The following is a 6,508-nucleotide window of genomic DNA, read 5'->3' on the forward strand; positions in this document are numbered from 1 at the left end:
ATCATTTAGTATATCTATATGTATTGCTGAGGGGGTTTTGGATAGGGAGCTTCCAAAATTGTCAAAAGTTTGAATGTTATTTTAATAGAATTTTACATTTTTATAATTAAAAAATGTTTATCTCTTAACTAATCATGTAACCGCTCCTACAAATCCTATAATTATGCTCATATTTTTCCCACATTTCCCGCACGTTTTTTTCACTACCCCGTAAAATTCAAACTCCTAAACTTTAACTAACAGATAATAACCACCCCTGTAAAATGATATCTGCAAATTTCAATTCACATCTCACATTTATTACTGACACTTATCATATCACTGATAGTAATAACTAACCGTTAATTTAAGAAATTCGCAACTACGAAAGTCAAATATCCAAAATTTAGTAGCCTGTTTAAATTACAATTTTCACAATTCAACGTATCTTATTGTCATAATATATTTTACTCTCACAATCATTCACAAATTATAAAGGGATTAAAAAATAAAAAAATTTTAATAAAAAATTAATTCAAAGGTAGTTAATTCACACACACACACACACGCATACATATATATACATATATATATTCATAATATAAACTAAAATTATAAAAAATTAGAAGGGCTAATTTTTTTTTACACAAATATTTACACAATATGAATTAAAATTTTTAAAACTTTGAAAAGAAGGGACCTATGGCCCCGATTAGCCCCTATTAGTTTGGAAGTGTTTGGATAGCAGATTTTTTCAAATAATATTTTGCTTATATTATAAACACATTTTTCAATCCATTTTTTTATCTCACATACATCATATCACAAAAAGTGCTATCATAATTATTTCAAATAATATTTTAAATAACACTCTATCCAAACACATTTCAATAGCGTCTTAGTTCCAAACCTGCAAGATTACAAAAGAGAAAATAACTTATCACAAAATGAATTTTACACTATGGTGATCCCACCCAAATGTAGTTATTTCACGCATACACGTACATATATATACTTATATATTCTCATAATATAAACTAAAATTATAATAAATTTGGAGGACCAGTTTTATTTTACACAAATATTTATATAATTTAAAATTTTTAAAACTTGGGGAGGAGGGCTATGACCTCCATTAGCCCCCATTGGTTCCATTATTGATTTCAACAGCATCTTAATTTCAAACCTGTAAGATTACAAAGAAAAAAAATAACTAATCACAAAGCGAATCCCACACCATAGTGATCCCAATGAAATATTTTAAAAAGATTCAGCAAGTTCACTTCAAAAAAATACAAGTCTTGCTGAACTTTTTTTGTAGTACGAATTCTTCAAAATTCAATAGAATTAATTAAACCACCAATATTAATTTTCATACTAAAAGTTGATTGGTGTAAAAAATATTCGCGCCTTTGTACAAGATTATCAAACCGAATGCATAATATTGGTAAGTATTTCATTTGAAAATCAAATAAAACATGCAATTACATTTATTTCTATCCAAATATCATTCATTTTCTAATATAAATTATTATTATCATTTTAGGATTCATCTTTCGCAAAAACACAATTCTTGAATGATTTACAGTTTTTGTCATATTTTGAACTATTGTTAGTCAAATCTTAAATTTTAATTATGTTGGTATAATTTTTTTAACTTTTTTCAAATTAAAATGGTATAATCTTTTAATTTATTTTAATAATGTAAGCACCGTGCGTAGTATGGATATTCACACTAGTTGTCCTTGTATGACCGAGCCTGAGAGTTTGGGCATGTTTTGGTTGAATGTTGTAATTCAAAATTTGGGGTTTGGAGGGAATAGGTTATATCCATTGTAATCAAAATTCAAACAAATGTGGGAATAAGCCTGGTTGTCACAATGAACTATATAAAGTGAATTTTTTTATTTATTTGCACAATGCTACCTTATTTTTACATGCATCAGAATGGATTGATTACAAGTTGCATTTGCTTGCCTTTTGCTAGAATTTTGGCTAATTAACAAATTATACTAATTGTAGAAAAGTAAGTTTGTAATCATTTTCAATTTTTAAAAAGTTTGAAAGTTTGGATAACAATAACAACAAATCTTCCTAGTTACATGTAGAATATCACATGTAGAATATTAAATTATACATATAATCATATATTATACAAGTATGTTACGAGTACTTACTAACTAATGTACTAAGTTTTAATCATTTATAAAATATTTTATTGTTATTTCAAATAAGCTTCCTAGTATTGATTTAGTATAAGTCATAAAGGATTGAGTGATTTGAGTCAGCTACTTCTGTGTTAATTTTGACTGTGGTTAACAAACTCAATGATTTAGTCCGTCTAACTTAGGTTAGTGGGAAAATGGGTCACAGTTGGCTGGAATAAAATTATAATAAATCCGTTTTTCAATAAAAAAAAATGAACTCTTTATGACTTTCTTCCATTATAAGAGCAGAGTACCCATTTTTCTAAAAAAAATTATTTATTGGATAAAATAAAAATAAACCCTTTTTTCAATAAAATCCTAACTCTTTATGCCTTTCCTCTATTATAAGAATCGTGTACCTATTTTGCCATAAATAAATTTATTTATCAGATAAAAAATTATTTATCGAAAAAATAAAAATGAACCCGTTTCTCAATAAAACATCAGTTCTTTATGGCTTTCCTTCCTTATAAGAAAAGAGTATCCATTTTGCCATAAATAAATTTGTTTATCGAATAAAATAAAAATAAACTCTTTTTTCAATAAAAATCAGTTCTTTATGACTTTCCTCCATGATAAGAATATAGTACCCATTTTTCTAAAAAAAATATTATTTATCGAATAAAATAAAAATGAACCCGTTTTTCAATAAAATACCAACTCTTTATAGTTTTTCTCTATTATAAGAACAGAGTACCCATTTTTTCATAAATAAATTTATTTATCGGATGAAAAAAAATATATTTTTCAATAAAACACCAGTTCTTTATAACTTTCCTCCGTTTACTAAAACAAAAAGGGTATTAACGACAACAACTTTAGCAAGAAGTAGAAAGCTTGACACTATTAAGAGACTTATAGCAAGGAAAAGGACAATAATACCTCATCAAAAATTGGAGCCAAAATGAGTGCGGGAAAGCTTCCCTCCAAATACTGATTCGAGTGGGCCAAAGTTTCATGTTATTGGTGGAAAATCATGGGTGCTTTTTTGTGAAAATTTCAAAATTTTGGTCCCTTTCAATTTTTAGCAGAGCCGCGCATTGAAAATTTTTTAACCATTCCCGGCACAGCACTTGTCAAGCGTAGCACCACATGAATTCCAAGCCTTCCATACTTGCAAGGCTACTTTTTCAAATATTGTTCTCAGATCAGAGCTCTCGAAAGTTCAATCGCAACCTCCTCTGCACCTTTCTCCTTCTATTTCTCTTTCCCTTTCTATCAATTTTCAGTTTTCGTAGACATATGGTTCCCCTCTTCCTCTCTAGCACCCAGATCTAAATTTATACAATCATGGACACACTTTAAAGACCCTTCCGATGCAATGGCAGACTTCAAGGAAAAGCGATGGTGTAGGTTTTTTAAGTAGATATGTTATTTTCATCTCTGTTTTGTCAATTGCTTTTTTCTTGCATTTTTGGTCAATTTAACAATCACAAGATAAACTTTTTGAAATTGTAAGCATCTACTTCAGTGGATTAGAATGAATGGGCATCTCGGTTGGAGTAGAGAAAGGGGTCTTACTGGAAGGCAAAATAAAAACTGCCCGTCAAAATTTCAAATCTAAGATTTCAGGTAGTCTCCAATATATTTTCATACTAGAATTCTTCTTCCACGATTTGATTTTTCCCTACTTTGTCGTATTGTTCAATCTCCTCTCTTTACCACTCTCGCTTCCATTCCTCCGTACCTCTCGTTGCCCAGCTCTAATTGTCCCAAACCCCCTGTATCTTACACAATTTTTGAATGCTAAACACTGATTATGACATGTTCTAAGATTGAAGCCTTATTTATTCAGTGACTTAACTTAAATTTTGGATGATTTTCTACTCCGATTGGTGATTAGGATTGATGGTGTAGGTGATTTTGCTTGTCTTTGGACTGGTTTGTGGTGCTTCATCATTATCTATTGTTTTATGTTTCAGTGTTGTAGGACCATTCGTGAAGCATATTTTTTCCCTTCCTTTGGGCTAATTCTAATGCTTTTATTGCGCTGCATGTGATTCTCCTAGGTGATAACTTCTCCTCCTCCTGAATGTTTGTGCAAGTTTTAATGCATTTGATTTTTTTGCTATTTGATGATTTAATTTTATTGTTTATTTCTTAACTAAAGATCTAGAAAATAGAATATAGTTTTCTTTTAAGTGAACATACTGGACAAAAATAATAAAGATTAGAAAAAAGGATCTCATTGGCTATTTGCACCTTAGAAGCCTTGTTGGCAGTAAAATGTAATTCCTTTTTTCAAGTTCATTTCATGCTTTCTAAGTTCGAATGTTACGCTTGCTTAGCTACTTCTCAATTTTGAATGAACTGCAATGGGTGAATGCATTTACGATTTTTGTGTTGAAGGAAACAGTCTTGGCGTTACTTTGCAATTGATTTCATGTTAATTGGGGTCATAATGATTTCTTCATCTTAAGTACATGCTACCAACTTGTAGTTTGAAATTCAGTTCACATTTTGTACTTGTGGTTAATAAAAGTGATCCTTAGCATTTTTTTTAAAGTCCCTCATTTTCATTTCTTTTCATGCAACAATATAAGGATCAATGTCCTAGTTGATATATTAGGCTAATGCAGGTTTAATTTATCTAACTATCAATGTAAATTTCTGTTTAATAATTTTTTTTTCATTGGACTCTGTAGGTTGATGGTGGATTGTAGTAAACCTGGCTATGAAGCTCTTACAAGCTACTTCGATTATGGATTTCGCCAATTAATGCAAACATGATACTCATTGTATATCGGCACATGGTCTATCTTAGCATTTGTTATTCCTGACAATTTTGGTTGTACATATTAAATCCTAATTAGGATTTGATTTGAGTATCTTTGTGCTTTGTACTGTTGATAGTATTGATTGTAATATATTGTTGCTCGTTTTGTATTTGTAATGACAAATTGGTTTGTTATTTCGTATAAAATTTTTGCTATATCTCAATATTGACATTAATGATACCTCTTGCTAAAAAAATGGTTGAAAAAAAGTAGCAACTACAGTCACAAAACTGTTTTTGGCAACTTTCTTGCAAGAAAATCATCTAATCGCATTTGATCGTCTTTAGTAAGGGGTCGATGGTTTCCAATAAAACACCAACTCTTTGTGACTTTTCTCCATAAAGTTTTTATTTTTTTTTCACGGAAGTAATTTATTACTTGGATAAAATCAGAAACTCCATTATAAGAAAAGGTTTGGAGGGAATAAGTTGTAAGCGATCCATGACAATTACCGTCCCTACACACATGTGAAGGAATAAGGGCCATGACAATTTGCTACATAAATTTATTTATGATAAAATGGACACTCTTTTCTTATAATGAAGAAAGGTCATAAAGAGTTGGTGTTTTATTGAAAAATGAGTTTATTTTTATTTTATCCGATAAACAAATTCCTTTTTACCTTCAAAATGAGTACTCTATTCTTATAATGGAGGAAAATCATAAAGAGCTGGTCTTTTATTAAAAAACGGGCTTATTTTTATTTTATCTGATAAATAAATTTGTTTATGAAAAAATTGGTACTCTGATCTTAAAATGGGAAAAAGTCATAAAGAGCTGGTCTTTTATTAAAAAATGAATTTATTTTTGTTTTATCTGATAAATAAATTTGTTTATGAGAAAATAGCTACTCTGTTCTTATAATGGAGGTAAGTCATAAAGAGTTGGTCTTTTATTAGAAAATGAATTTATTTTTATTTTATTCGATAAATAAATTTAGTTATTAAAAAATGGGTACTCTGTTCCTATAATGGAGGAAAGTCATAAAGAGCTGGTCTTTTATGGGAAAGTGATACTTTACAGAAAGTGACCGCGATTTGGTTTATGAAATAATCCCAAATAAAAATTTAGAATGAATTTATTTGTTTTGAAAGTTATATAACGGTCGTTAAAACTCCAGAGATTGACAAAAAAATTTTGCGGTTGCAGAAAGGCAGAGGGAAGAAGGAGAAGAATTGAGCTTTTTGTCCGTTGCAATTGTTCCATTAAAAATGACTCCATTCAATTTTACCCATTTTTTGTTGGGTAAAATCGTTGGTTCTAACGATCAATTCTTCATTTCCCGTCAATTGTCCTTAATTGGCCAAAATTACGAAACTTTGAGGATGCAATATGTTTGGGGTGAAACTTTGAGAATGAAATTGGTCAACCATCCAAATTTTGAGGATGAAAAGTGCATTTTTTCCTATAAGATATTTAATCAAATGTTATTTCTTGTCTTAATTTTAGTTATGACTATACTACATATTTATTAAATAGACATACCTTTATAATTAAAGTTAATATTTGGTATTTTAGGATGCCATATATTTAAATAGATGAAAA

Source organism: Coffea eugenioides, chromosome 11 (genome assembly GCF_003713205.1).
Source record: "Coffea eugenioides isolate CCC68of chromosome 11, Ceug_1.0, whole genome shotgun sequence".
NCBI lineage: Eukaryota > Viridiplantae > Streptophyta > Magnoliopsida > Gentianales > Rubiaceae > Coffea > Coffea eugenioides.